Below are 24,333 nucleotides of genomic sequence, written 5' to 3'. Positions count from 1 at the left end.
GGTCAGCGTAAACCGATCGTCGTGATTCGATAGACCTAATTCGATCGACTAACGGAGTTGCCGATGGATTCACGGGTTTTTTTGATCGATTCACGGATTTGTCGGTCGATTCACGGCTCTCAATCAAATCAGTGTCGATCAATTCACACTTTTAGTTTTCGATCGCTTCATGTCGATCAAATCCATACCCGCCTTTATAGGAGAGGTCGGGCAGGATTTGGAAACCTAAAAAAAACTTGTATCCTCGTTAATATTATGAGACGTACAGGATTTTGAAAGTTGCTCCATTGGTTTTCTTTTAAAAGAAGCGGTATCGACAAGGTAAGGACCGTTTTTGAGCCCATCCTGAAAGGCTTCAACTTGCCGATTTTTTGCTATTGAGGGTAGATATTTCACGGAATAAATCACGATTTGGTCATTTTAGGTCTCTTTTTGGATCTAATTATGGCCTAAATATGAGTCTGAAGGCCGACGTTGGCGAAAAATGCGGGGTTTGCGGGTTTGCAGTCGAAAAACGAAATTAATCCAAATTTCCCCTAAAATCGGCCTTCAGATTCATGTTTAGGCCATAATTAGACCCGAAATAGATCAAACCGTGATAAATTTCGTAAAAAATAGTCCCTCAATGAGCAGGGAATCGTTGAGTCGCGGAAATTCAGCCAGAGTGTGCCCGAAAACAGCCCTCATCGATACCCATGTTTTCACCAAAGAAGCACCTCTTAAACTTTAAAATGTGACGAAACGCAACACTGAAAAAAAAAGTATCACAATCTCAACTGATTTTGGCGCCAACCATAAGAGGAGTTGCACTAGCTATGAAGTTTAAAAGCACCAGCCAGCGGTATAGTTAATCCAACCACACTCATGCTGACGGTGAGGGCACCAACTGGAGGCTTGGTTGATTCTCAACCACACTTTCTGCCAACTTAAGGTGATTCGATGGACGCCAAATTTTGTGTCAGAACGGCATGCGATATATCGCATCAATTGGTTCAATGTTTTTAGCTCCTCGTCATTTTTCTCCAATTTTGAGATCGCAATTCTGTTGTCAGGACTAAAGCACTCACCAATTTAAACAAAGAAATTCAACGTAATAAAGGCGTGGTTTTTTCAGAGAGAAAACATCGCATTCGATACTGATATCGAAACTGCACTCGAATGCGATATTTTCTCTTTAAAAAAAACTGCGCCTTTATTACGTTGAATTTCTTTGTTAAAATTGGTAAGTGAGTGCTTTAGTCTCCTGACAACAGAATTGTGATCTCAAAAGTGGAGAAAAATGACGAGTAGCTGAAAAATGGAACCAATTGATGCGATATATCGCATGCCGTTCTGACACAAATGATGGCGTCCATCGAATCACCTTAACCATACCTCTGGCTTGTGCAACTACTCTAATATCTGGCGCCCAAATCAGCTAGGGGTATAGTTGTGATACTTTTTTTCCGTGTACATCGAAATTTGCTGTTTCAGAAAAAAATTCCATGTCCAAACTCTTGATTCCACTGTGCGGCGGCTGTTTCTCCCGCTCCTCGCAACTAATAGCGCTTACTTGACCCAAATTATTAAGTTCTTCGCCGTTGTGGGTCCCTGCTTTTCTCCTCCCCCTCCCGCCCTCATTCGCCCGTCTGTTGGTGTATCAAATTGGAGTATGATGCTCATGGCTCATGCTCGAGCCACTACTAGACAAGATGCAATTATTCGGCCCGCTCTCCAGTCTAGTGTCGCCGTTGTCGGCTTCGCCATAAAAATAAAATGAAAATAACGAAAATTAATAGAATGGTGATTTTTCATCTCGGTAAACCACCTAGATATCGCAGCGTTTATAAAACTAAAATAAACTGGACCGAAAAAGTCTGTAAAAACAGGTGGTGTCGCCATAGAATTTTTTGAGTAGAGGAATCTTTTCCTCTGTAATTATTTGGACCGCGTTTAGCAGAAAGGAACCGAGCCACATCAGCGATTGTCAAATGTCATCGGGCAAATTAATTTTCTACAAGAGGACCTCCGTGCGGATTCCTTTGAAAATTTTAAGTAATTTGCTTCGTAACACGCAGAAAATTCACTAAAATTTGCACAAAAATCTGCACAGCCGTTTTCATGTAAAAAAAATTGAATTGTCCAGTAGAATTTGGCAACAGCTGATGTGGCTTGGTTCCTTTCTGCTTAACGCGGTCCATTTGTCTGTATCCGTTGAACTTCCCACCGACCGCAGGGTTGCTACCGCCAGTAAAAACCGGAAACCCCGGAAAATGTGAGGAAATTTGGTGTCACCAGGAAAATGTCAGGAAAATCGGTCGTTGATCAGGAAATTCCAAGAGCGTCAAGCATTTTTCAACTGCATACATGCAGTTTAGCAAGTGTAAAGGTAAAACATTTTATTCCATTCACCAAAGGTGTTGGTTTGCAAAATCAACGGAGTCTCTTTTTATCCGCGTAAAAAATGAGGAAATTTCATTCAAAATTCCAAGAAAAATTAGGAAAATATCCGGAAAATTCGAAATGAAAAGTAGACTCCCTGCACGGACCGTTATAATGAAAATCGCAGGAAGTTGATCAGGAAAAGTTCAAAAAACGCCAAAGAAGCGTGAAGTCAGGAGTGATTTTTACAATTTTCCAGTGAGCCGAGACATCCTGATTTTCAATCCATTTTTCACAAGAAGAAGCTTTTCATCCTTTCGCTTCAAAAAAAGTTTGCAACAGCTCCATGCAAGAGACGAAACCTCGTTGGAGGGGAAAAAAATCTGCTCTAAAATCGCGTGGGAAATGACGGTAATAGTGACGAAGCCGCGGTTCAATATTTCAAACTGGAACCGGGATAAGACGGGGCAATCTGTCTCGATTAGGCATTCAAGGAGCTCCTCCATCAACGCGTGATGAGCATGAATGCATCCCGGGCGCAATAAATTATCTCTCTTTGAAATTCGAATCCTTGCCTCCAACCTTTTTCTCGTCGCTACGCGGAGTCATGCGCCGTGGCCGCACCACCACACAGTGGATCGAGTTTTGACTAAATCTGCAAATTTCGGTGTTTATTTCGTCACAATTTATATTTCAAGGGGTACACCAAGAAGAAAAATACCACGAGAAAACCGATGGAACAACTTTTAGAACCTCAAAGTTTTGTACAAACGGAGTTATTAGCGTTTAAAGTTTCCACATTTTGTCCGACCTCTCCTATTGACTCGATCCACCGTGCGGCCGCACCGGTTCTTTTCAGCCGTCGCGTCGTCCTTCGGAAGTCCAGAATTCGGCTGCAGCTCAGCGTACGCGCACTTGCATCCAGCATCAAGCGCAGCGCCAGCCTCCGTTCCGTACCGTTCCCTCGTCGGACAGTGGTACGTATTGTGGTTTCGTTCCGGCCTGGAAACCTAGAGATGATGTATTTTAGAGACCCCGCAATAAACTGATCTAGTGGGCATGTCAAGCGATTCGTCGCCATAGATTTATTTAGTGGTTGCATCATATTTCAATGGGTTGTCACCACCCGATGAACAAATTTTGACTTACGAGTAGACTTTTTGACTTTTCTGATGGTAAATGACGCGTAAACGGAAAAATGCCTTTCAAGTGTTGCTAAAACTCCTTCGATAATTCATGAATTTTCGGAAAAGTTTATAATTGCTTCTCCTCTGATTTTTCAGAGAATTTGTTCGTAATTTGATCTTCAGTGTTAAAATTCCAAAGGAAAATTTGACGAAAGGTCTTTAAGAGTAGATACATTCTGAGAGGCAATTCTGACAACATTCGAATGCACTTACATCGGGAAAAAAGTCTCTTGGATCCAGACTCCTGACTCTAAAGAATTTGACAAGAAACAATACTCTTGATTCAACCAGATTTTTGCTTCCATCGAGAGCCAAGCCTCTTAATTTAAGCAAATTTCCTTTTGATTCACACTGGGAAAAAAAAACACATTGGATCTAGAGTCCAGACTATTAAAAACATCGACAAGAAAAAATACTCTTGATTCAATCAGATTTAAGCTTAAATCAAGAACCGAGCCTCTTAATTTGAGCGGATTTCCTTTTGATTTAAGCTTAAATCTGATTGAATCAAGAGTCCTTTTTCTTGTCAATGTTTTCAAGAGTCTGGACTCTAGATCCAATGTGTTTTTTTTTCCAGTGCAAGCAAAAAACCGATTTTAGGTATCAATAGGATTTTTTCTTGTCAAATTTTGAAGACTGAGGGCTCTATACACTTGCACAATAGACTCTTTTTTCCTATGTGCGGCGTTTTTTCCTAGCACGGCAGTATATTTAATTGCTACTAGTCCTTAGAAATCCACTGTGCCAAGCTCAGTTTAGGGCATGAAGCATAGCGCATCGCCGGCGGTAAATGGGCGATGGGTGTACCGTTTTGACAGCTCGTTGAGTGGTTATCTTGGTGTATCTCATTAGTCATCAAAAAGCGGCGCGGAGCCAGGATCCAGAATCCAAGTCGGAGGCGCCCGCACACCGCCCGCGGGCTCCGCGCCCTCCGATGAGACATCCATCAGTGAAAACAGACGCAACGCCCCCGATATTCCACCATCCACCCGCCCTCGGAACTGGATCTATGTTCGATGGAGCCTGGTAAAATGGGCCTTGAGGTGAAGTGGAAAAAAGGGATAACTCTGCCACAAATGGAAAACTATACTCCGCTTCATTTGCAGCTAACACAAAACATTCGAACAATAATTCAGGGGCTCGGAGGACAAGACGTACAAGTGCAGTTTTTGGAAAAAATTGCTTCCATATTTCAATTTTTAGCAACAAACAGTCAGTTTGAACTTTCGTTCCACCTTAAGAATCCATGTACCTAATTTCGTCCTACAATCTAGTTCTCTCCATCGTCTCGGATCATTCTGCGGTGGCGAGGCGTGAATGATCGATAACAGGGCCGGATTAAGGGGGTGGCCATGGCGGCAAAATTTAGGGGGCGGCAAATTTTGCAATCTTTTCGAATAAAGTTATCAAAAAATGAGAGAAAGCAATCGGACCCAGAAAATAAATTTCAAACGAAAAAAGGCGACATAGTCTCTCATTACCTGAGAGTAAAAGTATAGTAATTTCTAACTTTGTCGTCTTTCGGTTATTCAAGAGACAACACCTTTTAATTAGTCGAGTTAAGAGGGAAACTAAACACGCATTTTGACCTGGAACGGAGTGTCGCGGCGGTCGGCATGAAACACATAGCGCCTACAAGACTGCATGAATACTTCACGCATTGCGTCTAACACACTGCGGTCAGTAGCAATCGGCATGAAACGCATAGCGCCTACAAGACTACATGAATACTTCACGCATTGCGCCAAACAGTGTGGCCACTTGGTCAGCATTGGTGGGCGTGAAACGCATGGCGCCTACAAGACTGCATGAATACCTCACGCATTGCGCCAACACAGCGCGGTCGGCGCGGCCGTGGAAATTAAAATTGTTAACCACATTTATGTTTGTTCTTTCATAATTGTTTCGTTCTTTTTTATAAATGGAAGGCCTTGTCCAAACAGGCATGGGTTTACGGAACTGAACTTTTGTTAGTGTTGACAATGCTTTTACAAAAAATGTGTCCAACACGAGTAAACGCGTATCATACACCCCTCCCCCACCGGCACGTTCACCTGATGGTTTTTATAGATAGTATTCGACAGATCACACACGTGAGATTACATTGATATCGATTGGTTCAATATGTAATGTAACCACAGCCTCAAAAGTCAATTTTGCAATCTGAGGTAACGGGTCTTATGTGATCGAATTGTTATTCTCTCGAGTACCAAATGGCAATGAAAAGTGAAACTGTTAGGAATTTTCTCATTTTCAGCTTTTCCAAATTAAATCCTAAAATTTGTATTTGAGGTTATGTTCTATTGTTTTGAACCAAACGATACATCGAACCACTGTCGAATACGATCTATTGATGATTCAAAACAAATGAGGAGGGGGCGGAAAAATACAGGCAGCCCATGGGCGGCATGTAGGTAAATCCGGCCTTGATCGATAATCGATGTATCCCCATCTGAAGCCATGGTGAAGAATCGATTATGAAGGCGCTCGTTGCTGACAGCCCGTCTATCGATCCTTTACCGTAGGTTTAAATGGCAGATCGATCGATACATTGCAAAGTACGCCACGCCACTGTCATTCTGGTAGGCCGCGTCCCCGAGGTCTAGATAGAATACTGCCATGCTAAGGAAAAACGCCGAATGAACCTTTAGGCGTTGCCAAGTTTTCTTTGATAAATCACGGATTTCCTAGTTAAGGTATCGTTATTTTCCTTCCCATTTTTCAGGTAATTTTGTTAGCAATTTCACCTACAGTTCCTGAAATTTTGAAGGAAAAATATGCAAAGCTTTCCTCAGAAATAAACATTTTATCGAGAAAAAATTGGCAACTATCGAATGTTCATACGGCGTTCTTCCTTCGCAAGGCAGAATACGTAATGATCCATAAATTAGCGAACATTCCCGACTTCCGTCAGGTAATTTCTCTTCTCGATTTCGCATGGATTTGAGTGAATTAGGATTTTCCGGGTGAGCGGGAAAGACGCGACGCGACTTTGACGAAGCGTGGAAATCCGGTGGCAAGACGGGGGCGGGGGCCAGTGATTGGGTCGGGTGTAATTCAAACTGTGGGGCAGCCGATCGAGACGACTGCCTGTCAGATGACACCGGAAGGCTCAGTTTTTCCCCTCCAAGACATCGTGCAGTGAGACGATCCGTGCCGACCCTGGACCTCGGTCAAGAGCAGTCTAACCAAGTTCAGCCGCAGAAAAATACTTTTCACTTGTTGAATAAACAGTTCTTGATTTTTATCTCAACCCTATCTCCTCTCGAATGAGGACGCTAGCCAACTGGAGAACAGAATTATGACTACATGGATTTATTATTTTTCGGGAGAGGTTAGATGGAAATCAAGTACAGGGTTGCCAGCTGTCTGGAAAACCGGGAAAATCAGAGAATTTGTGGCAAAATTCAGGTAATTTCTGACACAGCTATCTATCCAAGTCTAGCGACAGTCCGCGGGGTATTTTTTTTTTTTTAAAATATTTAGAAATGTTGTTCTAAGGTCAGGGAATTGAAAAATTTTGGATTTAGGGATAATCCAAAAAAGTCAGGTAATTTAAAGATGAAGACATTTTAGCAACCCTGTAAGTATAATCTTTCAGGAAACTGCGAGGGAGGTTTTGATTTGTTCGTTGGTCTAACCGTCGCTCCTAAAATTAAGTTTAAAAATGTCTCCCAACGTAAAAGTAGCAAAGAGGAAAAAATTGCTTCTCTTCCAGCTTTTTCGTCCCTTACGAGAACCCTCTTTTCAAGTTGCATGCAAGTCCAGTAAAACTGATATAGTGCAAACATGAGGGGGTTTGCAAGGTTTCTCCAGGAAGGGGAGGGGGCTTGGAGTAGCCCAATGCTTATCCAGTGATAGAATTTTGATAGTTGCAAGTTGAGCTAGTAGTTGCAAGTTGAGCTAGTAGTTGCAAGTTGAGCTAGTTTTAAATTAAGTTCCAAGCCTAAAACATTCCTGAAATAATGGTTCTAGAAGCAACTGCTAGAGAGCTCACCTCTGTTTACTATCAAATTCTCTACGGTGTGATGAAGCATGAAGCAGAATATGTTTATCGGGTGGGCATGACCACAGGTCCCAGTCACCCTCCTGATTATTCCCGACAAGGCATGACAGCTCCGTTAAAGTATTTAGCCCTAGATTTGCGCTCTAAAAATGTGGTCGATTACAGAATTTGACTGCACCGTGTCTTGCAACATCATCCCAGCCTCAACAGCGAGACTTTTATGAGCCTGGAAGTTTATTTTGGACAAAACCAGTGGCCATGTCGTCTCCGCTAATGTAACAACTCCTTTCCAGCTCGCGTTGAGATTTTTTAAGAGCCTACTTCTCGATTTTTCGTCGTAAGGATGCGACCTGAGCGCATGCGTAATGCGTAAGAACCTGTCTGTGAGACAGACAAGTGCATCGCCACGCCAAGTAAAAATAGCTGATCTCATAGGCGTTACGCAGTTTCTTTGTTTAAGAGCGCAGTGAACCGATTAAGACGATGGAATATTGGGCGTGCACTTAGCTCTGGCTCCCTGCAGTGTGCGTGCACATATTTTCAGTTTGCGGGTAAAATGACGTAACTGCTTTTGAAGGTAAACTCTACTTCGTATGTTTTTGTTTTTTTCGTATAATTTCCAGCTCCTCAGATCTCACGTGAATATTGAGTTACGCCCTTCTTACGATGCAGCGGCGATATTGCCAATTCTCAAAGTCTCTCCCCACAGATTTTCTATGGATTTAACCCAGTTTGGCAACCATGGTGAAGCGTACGTCAAAGGAGTGGACGCCACCGGCTCTTGATCCTCCGCGTTTAGCGTCTGCAGACATTTTCTGCTCAATTAACTGCGGCACCGCCCACCGGAGCGACTCTGATAATTTAGTCTGTTTCGGTTGGGTCCCTTGTTCCCCAGTAGTTCAGTGGGGACTTTTGGGCTGGGTGCGGAAAAAATAACGGGGAGCTCAAAATATACGTTGCGTGGTAATGAATTCAGGTTGACAAAATCCAGAGACCTTTCACTAACCTGTTGGAACTTGGAAACTTATACTTCCGGGGAATCAGCACTTCTTTATGGACAAATATAAGGCAGCAACACTCAACAGTCATCATCCTTTGTGCGGCTGTAGACGTGTCCTGCTTACAAGGTGGATGATGAACTTCGGGTGACGTTTAATGAGCAAAACAAGTTTACCGAACATCGGTTTATTTGTAAAACGAAATACTCAACTTGTTGTTTACCATCGTAGTCGTAGGCAGTTCAACGGTTGAGTTTTGGAATCTCGAAAGTGAAGGTTTCAGTAGCGAAGCGTGAATGATCTACAATCGATATTTCCCCATGTGAAGCTGTGGTGAAGAATCGATTATTGAGGTGTTCGTTACAAACACCCTGTTCATCGATCCTTTTCCATAGGTTTAAATGGTATAGATAAATCGATTTATCGTAAAGCACGCTACGCCACTGAAAGGCTTTTGTCTCAGGGAAAATTGATGGAGTTTCCAGAGTCAGGCACAGCGTGTGTCGGGGGAGCGACAGCTTTCATCGGAAATGTTCGTGAAAATGATGTGAAAATTTTTAGGAAATCACCAGTTCGCTGTGTTGAATTGTTGATTAATGAAGAATACTGTAGTAGACTTTCCTCCCTTTACTGAAACGACGAGATTCTTCTTCAGGGGTGAAGTCGCTGATGACGAAATTTCCGCTTTGCGATCAGAAAGCTAGTTCGGATCAATATCAACTTCGCTTCTTTTTGAATACTTAACTTCCAAACCAAGATCCGCAGCTCTCTCTCCTCGTGTGGATTGGCATAATGACTAGACTCGTAGGCCGAGTGCTAAATCCTGTCATTTCCTCCAGAAATCGATCATTACCTATTTAGCTTCCAGTTGAATTCACAGAAAGCTATTTTTATATACTGACGCTTTTTCCTATTTTTGATGGAACGTTCCGTTGAAATTGGTCGAAGCAGGAAGTTATTTACTCGACAAGCCCAAAAAAGCCCCTAGCGTCACCTTTTAAATATCTCGATAAATTATTATGCTCGCCTGTCGATTTAATCTGGAAATGTTTTGGTTCTCGATGCTCAAGTATAACGCAAGGGAAAGTCCCATGATAAACCGTCCTAACCGTGTACTCCCAAACTCCATTACTGGCGATTGTGGGCGATCGTTGACTCGGAATGCGAAGGTGCCGGCGCAACTCCGCCGAATTTATGTCTAAAAGGCAAATTTTTGAGGATGGATTGATTCATAACAGAAGCCTCAGATGAAGTAAAATCGACGAAAATAATTCTCTGGCGATAAAAAACATACGTTTTCCAATTCTTTTGCAATTTTGCGATACAATGCACCGTCTAATCTTGAGGAAGGTACTTGCGTTGTTATTTTACTTTCCTTTTTATGTAACTTTAATTAAAATTATTAGTACCACAGAGAAAAAAGTGCCTAACTATCATTGCACTGAATCATTATTCAGAACACACAAAGTCTTTCTGTCGAACGTGAAAAGGTAACTTTAACGCCATGTCAATTCGCCTTCAATTTTTAGTGTAGGCAAGGTGAGCACCCTCATGATCGAATAGTGGTATCACTGTCGGCACTCGAAATCTAGCTGCTGACAGTGATGCTCACAGATAAAGAGGGTGTTCGCTGCGAACACCCTTTTTATCGATCCTTATAGTGCGAATCAGTGGCAGATCAATCGATATATCGTAAAACACGCCACGCCACCGCTGAAAAAGCACTACTGGTATAAGTACTGACTCTTGGGCAGCCTGTTTCAGAGACACCCTGATGTTGCCTTCACTAAAAACGAAAGACTAACTGACACAGCGTTAAAATGATGTAAACGGAAAGAGGGTATTTAAATAGTGGCGGTGCAATGCGAGCCTAGATCTTGGATATTCCGCAGGTCCGTATCGGCAGCGTGGCGGTGGCGTCTCCATGAATGAACGCCGGGTTGTGCAATTTGCGGCGGTAGGGCGTCGCGGCGGCGGCGGCGGCGCCGGTTGTGACGCTATCGACCCTTGTTCCTCGGTGACCTCTCCACCTGTGACTCATCTTGTTTACTTCCGGTGCCGCCGCACTCGCCTCACGCCCGCGCCGCCCTCCGCCCCGCCCCGCCCCGTCGACTCCTGTTCCTCCAACCGTGCGTCTTATTCGTCACCCTTCAACCCTTGATTCAGTCCTATCTTGGGTTTTTCTTTCCCCGATACTCCTCGGTTCTCTGGAAGAAGTTGGATGTACATCGCTCGGGTTGATCAACCTCCGATCTAGCTGTAGTTATTTTTCTCTCCGTTTTTTTAAAATAAAAAAATATCGGGAGGTAATATGTATACCCTCCGAAAATAGTTCTGATTTTTTAAGAGCGGCCCGGAAGTACTGAAAAAGTACGGAAATTCTGTAAGATGGTCCGGAATTTTTGCACTTGTTGTAATTTTTGTCGCATTTTGAGCGAGAAATTCAAATTTTTGAAAAGTATCAAATTTCGTCAATTGGAGGTACTGCATGACAAAGTACCGAATTTTTCTATTGAGGAGGTCCTGAATTTCGTGGGAATGTACTGAAAGAGTACTGTTAAAGTATTGATTTTTGGTCAGCCTGTTATAGTAGACACCCTGACCCTGAAAAAAAACTTTTGCCGTGCAAGCCGTACTTACGGGCTATTCCGTCCGCGTTCCGGGCTCAGAGGCCGAAAGTTCCGGGCGTAGCACCGGAGCAATCGAAGCTACGGCTCCAGTACCCGGGACTTTCGGCCTCTGAGCTCGGGACGGACGGTATTTCTGCATGGCCCGTAACCTTTTTTCGGTGTACATTTTTGTAATATTTCTTCTGTAATCTTTTCCCCTCCTCTTTGTTTCTTCCTCCTCTCACAAAATTTTACGAGAATTTCCTATAGGTTTTTAATCGTCGTGAGGAAAAAATACATTTGTATCAAACGCAAATGAAGCGTCAAGAATCAAGCGCTTGATTCGCCATTGCAACATCTGAAAATTTAGTAGATAATTTAATGAAGCGGCAAGGTATTGAGTACGTATAAACATCGATTTAAGATTAAGCGTCATTATGTTAAAATATGAAAAACCATGATCAGCAATGATGGATCACAGTTGTATTAGCATGACGCTATTCACAGTACATAGGGTGGAGCCATTCGATAGGTAGTTAGGTTACATTGGGTTCAGCAACTAAACTAACTTTAAAGCAATGCGTGAAGTGTCGTGCAGAAATGCAGGCGCGTTGACGGGAACCGGCGCGGCGCGGCTCTGCAGTTACAATGCGAATTCATTATTCAGAGACGAATGTGGGAATACAATTATTCTGCCAATAATCAGATATTATTCAGCTATGAAGTCTAGTTTCCAAAAGTCTTCAATCAATTATACTGTGGTACTTACTTTGCAAATTGCAACAAATTGAAATCTTCTTAAATTGATGTCAATTGAAAGACGTGCAAGAACTTCTAAAAAATTACCAGAGTTTAATTGATTAAAGACGTTTGGAAACTTGACTTTATCGCTGAACAGAGAGCTATCTGATTATTTGCAGAATAATCGGATTTACACGTTCGTTTTTGCGTGATACCCTTCGCATTGCAGCTTGCAGCTGCTGGGCCGGTTCCCGTTAACGCGCCTGCATTTCTGCACGACGCTTCACGCATTGCTTCAGAGTTAGTTTAGTTGCATGACCCAATGTAACCTAACTACCAATTTTATGGCTCCACCATATGTATTGTGAGCAGTGTCATGCTAAATCAACTGTAATTCATCATTGCCGATCATGGTTTTTTTTTTTTTTTTTTTAATGTTTCAACCCTAATAGAGAGCTGTTACATACGTGTAGTTTATGAACGGGCACAAAAATAAATCAATGTGAAAAATAAAATCAAGTAAAAGTAGCAGAATCTCAAGGCATGCAGCGATGTTAAGATAGTCTCAAATTGCCTAAGGTGAACAATTACGTTATTTTTTGTTTAATTTTATTGTTATCATGATTTTGTAGCATGAATCCGACCAGTTTCAATCATCATTCGGAACTGGCGCAGAGAATACATAAAGTGGCTTTGGGATTCAAAAGGCTTTTTCGCCTCGTCGTTGGACTACTCTGCCGTGCTGAGGAAAGAACGCCGTATGAACATTCGAGAGTTGCCAGATTTCCTTCGAGAAAATGTTTATTTTTGAGGAAAATTATGAATATTTTTCCTTGACATTTTCAGACGTTTTAGATCAAATTGCAAACAAAATTATCTAAGAAATCGGTAGAGAAACATTCACAAATTTTCCTAAAAATTAGTGATTTGCCAGGGGAAATTTGGCAACGCCTGAAGGCTCAAACGTCGTTTTTACTTCGCACGGCAGTACGGTGCAAGAGCTGTTCAAAAATCCATGGAGCTTCATACCTAGCTCTTATCTGTGACGTTCGAAATCGATTCTATGTCCACAATGAATAGGCCGTTGGCGGAAAGATTGCAACTCGGGATTGCATTCGTTGCCCTCCCGCTAAGGAGGGCAGCGTTTTTAAATTGCCCCAAGCAGTATCGTGAACGGGATAACCTTCTGCAAAGAGGGTCTCTGTGAGGGAAGAGGGTGCCAACGACCCTTGGTAATTTCGTGTTCGAATGAAGCACTCTTTATCCATTCGTCGCGTGCGGATTGGGAATTCTTCTCTCACTGATGGGTCGGGAGTTCGATTCAGTGGCGTGGCGTGCTTTGCGGTATATCGATTGATCGGCCATTTAAACCTATGGAAAAGTATCGATAAACAGGCTGTTTGCAGAGAACACCTTAATAATCGATTATTTACCACAGCTTCAAATGGGGAAATATCGATAGATCGCAAAGCAAGCCACGACACTGGTTCGATTCAGGAGAAAAATAAGATTTTTCCGACATTACTCTTAATTTATCGGGCTTTTCCTCTTCTTATTTGATTGTGAGCACATACATTGTGGGTCCAGTGGGACGCGGGTAAACTTTAACACCCTTACAAAATTTTCTGCACCGTCCGGAAACGAGAAGTCGGTTTCCTGAGTTGTCGAAGATTTTAGTCTTTCTATGAGGCTTTTCGTGGAATCTGTACTAAATTCTGGCCTTCTCTTAGTTGGAATTTTAGTTCTTTTTTTGTAAGAAACATCATGCACAATCTATCTTAGCAATACCAGTGGCGAGGTGTCAATGCTCGATTTTCGATTTTTCTCCATTTGAAGCTATGGCAAAGAATCGATTATCGAGGTGTTCGTTGCGAACACCGTATTTAATGATCCTTTTCCATTGGTTTAAATGACAGATCAATCGATAAATCGCAAAGCACGCCACGCCACTGAGCAATACCAGTTGCCGCGTATCAAGTTTTAGATCCTCGCCTCTCTCTCAGGATGTTTCGAACATTCGTTTTGATTCCAGAAAGTCCTGAATATCTCCCATTATTCCCGAATTCATTCTCTCGTTGTATGTTTGTATATACGCATGCTCAGCTTGATGAGAGTTATTTTCAAAGTGCCAACTGCGAAGTCTCGGAAGTGTGCTCAACTGAGCGCAACGATTCGGCTAGAGGGAGAGTTGAGACATTCGATTAATCCATTCATTGATCTCATATCGCTAAGTCACCCAATGCCGTGCATACAAAGGTTTGAACATAATCGAAGTCAAATCGGCTGATCGATCGATGGCGCTGTTTTAGTACACGGGGGTGGAAGAGGGATTGCGCAAACGCAAAGATTCTCCTCTTGGGTAGGTGTGTCTTCAAGTGGCAGGTGCCCGCTCAAGCGCCTCACGCAGTTGTCAATTCACCCCTAAAAATAATGCACCAATAGTGTATTAATAGACGTGGCACAGTGGAACGAACTATTAAAAGAGGTCGGACATACAATTTTTGACTAAAATTTCAAACTTGTATGTTTATTCGGTCACAAATTCAATTATAAAGGATATCTCTGAAAGTAAATTTCACGGAAAAAACAATGGAACCACTCTCAAACTTTTTTGTTTCATTTTTTCAAAAATATGAGCTTTCAAAGTTTCCAGATTTTGCCCGACTTCTCCCATTGACTCCATCCACTGTGTCGTGCCCCCCCCCCCCCCCCCCTTCCCCGAAATCACTCTCTTGTTTAGTACATTCATGTGATGAATTAAATTGTTCGAGTCAGTTTTGCAACCTTGGAATAAAGTTACGTCCCTTCGTTCGAAAAACGACAAATTGTTGATTTCTATCGGAAATTTCTCATAAGCAACCACTTTTTGGTTGTCTCAATCCAATGGAAGATCTCCTGCCTGTTCGTGTTAAAAATTGATTCTTTCAATGTTGTGCCCCTTCCTTGTTTGAGCACAATCAATCGTTTTCCGTTTTGTTGCGTCATTATCCGAATTGCGAGGCCAAATCTGGCACCATCGGGCCAGCGAATGCCGTGGCTGTTGCGTCAATCTCTCGAGTGGGATTGTTTTACGATGACTCCGATGAGGGCATTCGGCTTTGCATTTCCGGCCCCGATCCGTCAGATCCAAGCAATTCACACTTCTTAGGAAACGTCTTTTACAATGTTCCTCAAGACCCTCTGCACAGAATTTAGCACTCCCCTTACAATTAGTTTAACGGTTCATGGCCTCATGCTCCTCATACATCCGCAAATGTTTATCTTAACTTCAGAAACATCTCTCAACTTATTCATTGACAATCTGTTTTCGACGTAACGTTCAATTAAACTGAAAATATAAATGGAAAACCAGACTGAACACGTCATGCATGCGTAGGAGATAGCAGCAATTTCTTCCTATGGAAAATTTTCGAAGGCAATGAGAAGATTAATACTCTAAAAATGGATTGCTATTAGTCAGTTGGATGACTTTCAGTTGCTCGATCGTCCGGTTTCTTTGCAGGTGGTTGACCAATTACGACATTATACCACACAAGAAGTTCATATCAGAAAATAATTTTGAAGTAAATATCCTTTTTTGGAGATTTTCGAATTGCAGCGAATTTTAGCGACCCTCGTGTGTTGTGACTCAAGGAAGTGCGGCACTAGCAGATAATTTAAGACTAGACTTTCGATCCCTCTTGAAAGGACAGAGCGAAAGTGACAAAATTACTTCTATCAACTATTCTTGCTCCTAACCCGCTCATATTGCCATCGCAGTTATTAAAGGCGGAATTGACAGAATGCGAGACACTCTTTGGCCTGTGTCACACTATCAAAGCTAGCCTTCGAATTATCAAGGTCAGGTGTTATGATTGGCTTATTCGATGACTTGGACCAATCACAGCACTTGAGCACTTTTTGTCGAGCTTTTTTGTGAAGTTACGTTCCCCTAATTTTTCTCCACAAAAAATCAGGATTTGATCAGGACTTGGAAAAATTCTGAAATCAAGATTTAGCGGTCAAAATTAAAAAAATCAGGAGTTTCCAAAACGAAAAAAAAAACCAGACACCCTGTTTTTCGTCCGAGCCGATTCAATCGGAAACTCTTTAATCCCAAAAACCAAGAAAGTTTGTGACGTACCACCGTGCCCCCTCCCTGTTCCCCCCTCATCGTGTTCGGAGAGATGAAGCTCGATCAAAAGCCATCAACATGGGGAGCCTGCGTGACCCCCACTCCGACACATCATTCACTCGTTACGCTACTATAATAACTCAGCAATAATGAGTAAAGACCGTAGAGTATACGCCTTGCCTTTTCCCTATAACGCGCCGGCGGTTAAGGCGTACGTCGTCGCACTTTTTTTCTCTCTTTTTTTTAACGTGTTCCGCCCGGTCCGGGCACTTTCTTCTCGATCTCGGCGACGCGACGACAGGAGTCGGAGTCGGGGACAGAAGGTCTGGGGCGGTGACACGCGACACACGACCGGGCGCCTGAAAGGCCGAAGCGCCGCGCGCCGCGCCGGAGAAAGCAGCGGCCGTCGAGCGAGCGACAGAACAAGACGCTCCGAGGTATTTAATAGCCGCTCGAGCGAGACTTTGATACGGCTGTCGATGCTCTTGTGACGTCATGTTCCTCTTTCTACCGGAGTGTCTTTATAGGGGGAGAAAGGACAGCCGGGAAGCCAATGCGGATTGGCCCTCCTGTTGACTTCGCCTCGGGGCAAGAGAGGCCGTAGTGTAGTGTACGTCCTTCATCCTTGGAAAGCATGGGTCTAGTTTTTTAAAAAACTGAGAAAATCAGGGAAAAATCAGGGAATCTGTTCCAAAAACCGGTAATCTCTTCTCCAACCACCAAAGGATCATTTCGTTTCCTTTGGCAGTCTAATCTGACTCGCGGCAAAGATGGCTGTAAGATTAATTGAAATCGATGTTCATATCTAAAACTCTGGAAATTATATTCTTTTCCCTAAGAAAATCCCGGGGAAGTGGGAGAAAACTTCGGTTTCTTATCAGAGAAGGTGCTCCTGAAAATCAAGGAAAATCAGGGAAAAATCAGGGAATGAGCTTCGCCAAGAAAACTAGACACCATGTTGGAAACCAATGTGTGTATTCTGCCCGAAAGCAAGGATGATCAGAAAGCGATAGCAGGATGTATAGCGGCTTGGGAAACCGGGAAATGTCACGGAAACCATGGAAAACGTCAGGGAATCCGTAACAATTCGGCATGTCAGGGAATTTAACCTTGCAAGCCATTTACGTGTCAGGGAAACTCGAAGGAAATCGAAAAACACGGATTTTTTCTTTTTTTGATAATTAATGACGAATCAAGTTTCAGAAAAATGGAATCGATACTAAAATTCCTACCAGAATTTCCGCTGATGTCTTTTAAATTTTACAAAATAAGGCAAACGGATCTCGTTTAAGTTCAGACACCTTATATTTTGTCCCCTTTAATACACTATCCCTAAAACTTGAACAAATTATTGCTTACATCTAATCAACCGTGTCGACGAATTGGGAATCATTTCCCTTCTTGTCAGGAAAATGTCAGAGAATTATTGTTTCCGTCTGCCAGGGAATTTTAAATTTTTCACTGGTTTTTTGGCTACTTTATTTTTCAGGGAAGATAGACAGGGCCGGATTAAGGGGGTGGCCGCATGGGCCGCGGCCCATGGCGGCAAATCTAGAGGACGGCAGATTTTGCAATTTTTTTAAATGTGGGTATAAAAAAATATCGGATTAAGAAAAAAAAATGCAAACGAGAAAAGGCGACAAAATCTCTCATTTCCCGAGAGTGTAGTAATTTTTAATTTTGTCGTCTTTCAGTGATACAAGAGACAGCACCTTTAATTCGTCGAGTTAAGAGAGAAACCAAACACGCAATTTGGCATAGAACGGCGCGGCGCAGAGAGCAATGATGACGAGGACTTGAGATGAAAAGGAGAAGCCATCGGCGCGGCGATCGGCATGTAACACATATCAGCGCCTACAAGCCTGCATGAATACTTCACGCATTGCGCCAAACCCGGTGCGGTCTGCGCGGCGCGGCGGCGGAAGTTAAAATCATTAAACCACATCCATGTTTGTTCTTTCATAATTTTTTCGTTCATTTCTTATGAATGGAAGGCCTTGTCCACACAGAGATAGGTTTACAAAACCTAACTTTTGCTAGTAGTGTTGACAGGGCATCCCCAAAAAATGTGTTCAACACGAGTAAACGCGTCTTATGCACCCCTCCCCCGCTGGCACGTTCACTTGATGGTTTTTATTGATGTTTCAATACGAATGAGAAGGGGGCTGCAAAATTCAGACGGCCCTTAGGCGGAAAGTAGGTAAATTCGACCCTGAAGATAGATTTTAAAATCTCTCACGAAATTCTTAAAGTCTACCAAAAGCTCAAGAGTTTGCCGAAACTTTCGCCCTCTCCATACGAGCGTTTTACGCACACTGAAAAAAAAAGTAGCTTGGATCAAGCATGATAATCCTTGAATTTGCCGCCAAGAATTTTCTTTATCTTGCTTTAAGCTGACTTTTTCTTAATTCAAGAACAATAATATTTGGGTTAAGCAAAAAAGTAGCTTATATTAACCAGCAAAATTCTTGATTTAAGAAGAAATACTTCTTGGCGGCAAATTTAAGATTCTTTTTTTTCCAGTGCACGGTCTCAGTTTCGTGAACTTTCTTAATCGATGCCCGCCGCAAGTCGGGAGCTAGTCAACGACAGACACGTGGTCTCGGTCATGAACCGGTCCGAAGCGCGCATTTTTTACGGACCGTTCTACGTCCGGAGTTAATTTTTTTTTCATGTTCGGTATAAGGGCTTTCCAAGGGCTGCCGGTCGTGAATGAGCCCGGTAGACGGCGCGGAGCGGAGATGGGTGATTGGAGAGCGCTCGATGCAAGACCGGTTCCAAAGCTCGGTCCATCTCCGTCTCCTCTTGTCAACGCGTTATCAATGGCCGTTGACCATTGACCGACCTTCCAGCGGTAAAACTAATCCTCCCCCCCCCCCTCCCCTCGCTTTAAATCCCGCATCATTGCCTTGCTCAGGTGGGTAATTTAGTTTCGGTACGTTTGGTACTTAGAAAAGGTCCGCCGTGAGTTCGTGACATCCATGATCTCCGGGTCGAGAACGTATTCTGACAATCAAGAAGTTTCTCACCCGAAGTCGTTATGGTTCTGAAAGTTGAGGATAGAAACATCCCTTGTTGACAACCGCGAAAAACAGAAAGGGGAGGGTAGAAAAATCCGAATTTTTTGTTGACATTTTCGGAGGCTTTTTAGTGATAAACGAGATTAATCTGGCAAGCCTGCGGCAACGTGAAACCCGTTTCTATGAGCACTATGGTTTTTGGTTTTCTCTCAACCTATTTAGTTGTAAGTCCCCTTACATTTACATGACCTTGCTACTACAAATTGCAGCGTGATTAATAACTAAGTTTTTACCTTATTTGTTGGTTAATTTCGAGAATATAATTTGATTTTTGTTTTGTTTCTTTGTTTCAGGTGGGTGTTTTTGATCATCGGTTACCTTTCCTCCTAACGCTGTCTGTCGTCACGGTAACATTTTTCTGTTTTTTCGAGGATTTTTTCTTTCAGCAGTGGCGCGAAATAAAGTGAAAACGATCAAGAAAAAGAGAGAAAGGCAACTCTTAGCGCCGGGTTTTCTTGTTACGAATTTAGATAAAGATACAAAAAGGAAGAAGAAAATCCATCTTGGAATTTCATTGAGCTACATTTTGCAATAAGGAACTATTATTTCTGGCTCAATTTAAAAACAACGTATGTGGCATCAGTTTTTCTACACAGATAGATGTTTTGTGGATTAGTCAAAAATATTAGTGCCTTACCGAGAGGTGCAGCCCAGTCAAGGAAGATACCAATGAATGAAGATGATCTTCCGTCATTGTTCTCAGTTTGATATTATGACAGTGGATTTTCACGTCGCCATGCGCCAAGCCTTGACTTGAACCGACAGATTTCATGGTCTGGAAGTCGGGCTCCGTCGATGAAATGTCTTGGTTTGTCAATGAATTCTGCGCTATTGGGCCGATGCCAAGAATAATTAGCCAGCTCGTCTTTCCCAATATTAGATGCGATACAAAGCAAACTCAGCGGGGCCTAGCGTGGGGGATCCTGACAAAAAAGGAGGAAACTATTTTGGACCCCGCAGCGCAACCTTCCGTAACGAGAAAATTGTTTTCCGCAAGAGCTTTGTAATTTGAGGATCCGATACATAGGAATGTTCGTAGGATATTTTTGCTTCAAACCAAAAAATACATTTTAAAAAATGCAGGTGTAAAGTTGAGGAACCACGCGGTGGCATGTGACTTCATAAAAAGCTCCTATCTAACTTGTTGTGGTCCCAAAACTCGAATTTTCAAACACTACTCGTTATATACAAATAGGATCCGGGGCGCCGCACTGTGGAACAAATCATTGAGAGAAGTAGGACATACTTTGAAATTTTTCAAGCTTTTATCTTCGAGAATATAAAACGGAAAAAATAAAAATTGGCTCCATTGGTTTTTTCATGAAATGCCCTTCTAGAAATACCCCTTGTAATTAAAATTGTCACGACATAAACATCGAAATTTGAAATTTTAGCACAAAATTTCTTGTCCGACCGCTTCTAATAGTTTGTTTCACTGTGCGGCGGCTAGAGATGACAAAGGGTTCATCGAAAAAATCATCAGAAAATATCTGCATGCACAACTGCAGTGAGGAACGTCAATCTTATTGTTATCGAGAGGCGATTTTTATTTTCCTACTAATACACTGAACAAAAAAAACACATTGGATCTAGAGTCCAGACTCTTAAAAACATCGACAAGAAAAAGTACTCATGATTCAATCAGAATCTAGCTTAAATCAAGAACCAAGCCGCTTAATTTAAGCGGATTTCGTTTTGATTCAAGCAAAAATCCGATTGAATCAAGAGTATTTTTTCCTGTCAATGTTTTCAAGAGTCTGGACTCTAGATCCAATGTGTGTTTTTTTTTTTTTTTTCCAGTGTAGAAAAATCTTGCGGTCGGGCCAGTCTAATCATTTTTGCCTAATTTATTTGTTTGACTTACCAAAAAAGATGCTATCAGTAGTACAACTGACCCAATTAAAAGAATATTCACCTTACTATCTTTTACCGAATCGTGTTCATCGTTAAGACGAATCACGATAAGTGCGAGCGGGTAGCGGAACTGCACGTACCAGCAGTATTTACGATGCAAGTCGGAACCCAACGGCCTGTATCCGCTCATCGAGGTGTTATTTTGTACAGTCGTTACCTAAATTCTTTTCCGCGGACGGGCGCGGGGGTGCCCGGCATCGGCATGTATTTGCCAAGTGTTTCGTTGTATGTTTGACTAAGTGATTTCGGCTTAAAAGCTATCCGTGTCCGAACATGTTCAGTTTTTGACGGGTTTCTGGGCCCGTGTCAAGGTGTTAAGTCCCTGATCGTATCTGTTGTCGGCTTGTAAAACAGGTCGCTCACCTCCATGTTGGCGGCTATCGAGAGCCGGTTTCATCATCGTGTACGCTCAGATACGACGAATCTATGTGTAAAAGAAGTCCAGCTGCATAGGGTTTCCGCAACACAGAGTTCAGGCTCATGATGCATGAATGCATCCATTTTCTTCTTCTTTTTTCATCCCTCACCCAGAATGCTCGCAAAATAAGGGGTTTGGATCAAATTCTCGAAAAAGAAGGAGGAAAAAATTCTTGTAGAAAGACGCTTAGGATTCTCATAGGGCATGAGGTTGTTCTATCTTAGGCAGTCACGTTAAATTTCTTTCCTGATGATGTGGATAATTTTTGTAAGGTTGAATTATTTCCTCAAGATTTGGACGCTTTGATCTAGAATCTACTCAACTAGAATCAACCCTCTCTTCACCGCTCAACTTTCACAAAATCAATTTTTTCGTCCCTGTTTTAGGATTCTGAATTTCCCTCAATGGATCAGCTGCCGCACAGCCATAAAATCGTCTTTTTAAATAAAAAACTCACTATTAACCACCAAAACACCACTCAGTGATTCTGCATACCTAGACGCAGAAGTCACCATTATAAAACATATGACTGAAAGAAAACGAAAAACAAAACCAACATCTTTAAACCTCCATTATCATTTTACCGATTTTGCGAAGTCATCATCGGGCGAACTACAAACGATTCCAAGAAACTCGAAATATTTCGACGATTCTGTCTGCGATTTTTTAGAGGAGGATTCGCCAGTCTGTCGCTGCACGTTTTTCTTTGTTCTGAATTTGTCCGATGTGTCTATATTTACAACTGCACGAACGGTAGCTTCCGACCATAGTTGGATCATAAAAAATAGCGACGCTTCGCTCCACTGGTTTCATCGATGCCCAATGACTCCGCGACCGAAGAGAGCTCTCACCGGTTTTGCGGAGACCGAAAGACATTGACAGTCGCTCCATGTGAAACCGGACTGTCGGCTGCAAAGCCCTCGTGGCCTTGACAATCGTCAGCGCTCTGGAGGCAAGTTCGATCTCCCGCGTTCGATTTTTCCCCCGCGGGTCGGGAGGTCTCCGGAACCGTTCCAATGATCGATGTATCGATCCCAGAGAAACCCTGCGCGGTTTCCAGACTGTTTTTTAATCGTTGCTTTTCCACGTGAGGTTGAAACGGGGTATTTCTGCTCGGTGGCGACCGAGCTGGTCGCTGGAGTAGACAGCAAGTCCAAAAATGGAGGAAAAGGCGAATGTTGTTAAAGAGTGTTGTCAGATTCTCATGGCAGGGTTGTTACTTAGGCCACGTTAACCATGCGTTAGCGTGCAGTGCCGAATTCCCTCCCCATTTCCCTTTCACTGGGAAAAAAAAACTCCGGCCGTGGAAGCCGTACTTCGTACTTACGGGCTCTATAGACATACCATTCGCGTTCTGGGCTCAGAGACCGAAAGTTCCGGGCGTAGCATCCGGAGCAGTCGAAGTTACGGTTGCAGCCCCCGGAACTTTTGGCCTCTGAGCCCGGAACAGACGGTATGTTTGTATAGCCTGTAACTTTTTTTTCAGTGTTGTGACCTGCCGCTTTAGCATGAATTTTTCTTTGAAAATTTGTTAAAGACACCATGGCTCAATTATAACTTGTGAAAAAAAGGTGAAGAAGAGTGAAGAGATAAAACAAGTATCAAGCACCAGAAGACCGGCCCTTAAATAACCTCCGGCTCTGATAGCATGCATTTGCTGAAAAGAGTGAATTTTTGGCGGTGTGGCCTCCTACCTCAAGATTAAGTTTTCGCTTGAAAATTTCTGAAAAATACGCAGGCCTTCTCGTGACGAAGAATTTAAGAGGAAACAAGAGAAAAAAAGCTCTGTTACCGTGCAGTCGCTGAAAAGAATGCTCTACCTCGTAATCGTCCCTATTCCATCAAGGACACCGTGGTCGGTCGAAAGTGATTACTTCTCAATAAGAATAATCTGATGCGTAAGTCGTCTAATCCAGAAAACTGGCAACCCCCTTAAAATAAGTGAAAGACACGAGTCAGGCATGATTTATTCGCGAAATCAGTCTGCTTTTCGAATTAATACATTTTTAATGAGTCTGACCCTATGTGGCTGCTCTCGGTTTGAAGGCGGTGAAGAGGAAGAAGTAAGAAAATAACTAGCATTGCTAACTCTCGAAAGATTTAATACCAAGTTCTTTGTCTTGATTTAAAATTGAAAATGTCTTTCTCTTAATATATCATGTTTTTTAGACTCGTGAAAATTGTGTCTGTGTTGTCTTCTATTTTTTTGTCGGATGGACTCGATAGGAAATGTTTTAATTAGTGTGCAAGTTTGTCGATTGCGTTCCTCACGAAACTTTTTTTTAACTTATTTAACATTTTCTACAAGCTCTGCGAAGTATTTTGCGGATGGTCAAGCTCTGAGCTTGAAGAGTAAAGTGTATCCAAAGGTTAAATGGCCAAATTGTAAAAGCGTGTTCTATGGGTCCAAATCAGACCCAAATGCTTAAGCCTTTTAACTCTAGGTCACTCTGTATACAGAGATGGAACTTACTACACGAGCACGATTGGCATGATCTCACACACTGCGAAGTCGTCTGTGAGTGATCCATGACCAACCTGGCTATTTAGCCTCCGCTATGTGCATTCCTATCTCTGAATAGAGACATCAACCAACTCCAAAAAGGTGTATACTGTATACTCCCATGACTCTGCAACCACTCACTGGAGCCTTTACTTCAAGGCCTCTTCGGATACTTAGTAATTTGCAGTTTATGCAACACCATTACACCACTCGCGCCACCATCGTTTCAGGAGTAGCCCGAATGCTCAGAAATTTGCAGATCCCAATGTCAATCGTCGGTTATTGACTTCCTCGGCTGAGTTTTTTGACTCCACGCTTCATGAAGCGGAAGGAATCCCACCTCGGCAACGCAGACGCGCCGATCGATAATCGATCCCAATCAATGGGTTCGGTAGCGCACCG

At 42.7% G+C, this 24,333-nt stretch overlaps 1 protein-coding gene across 4 annotated transcripts in view; it reads left to right on the top strand.

The window, feature by feature from the left end:
• The window catches only part of Cip4 (formin-binding protein 1-like Cip4), a 132,915-nt gene that overhangs the window by 61,552 nt on the left and 47,030 nt on the right, over positions 1 to 24,333 (top strand). The window lies entirely within an intron of this gene.

The sequence above is a fragment of the Bemisia tabaci genome, chromosome 4, assembly GCF_918797505.1.
Source record: "Bemisia tabaci chromosome 4, PGI_BMITA_v3".
Lineage (NCBI taxonomy): Eukaryota > Metazoa > Arthropoda > Insecta > Hemiptera > Aleyrodidae > Bemisia > Bemisia tabaci.
This window is presented reverse-complemented; position numbering and strand designations above follow the sequence as displayed.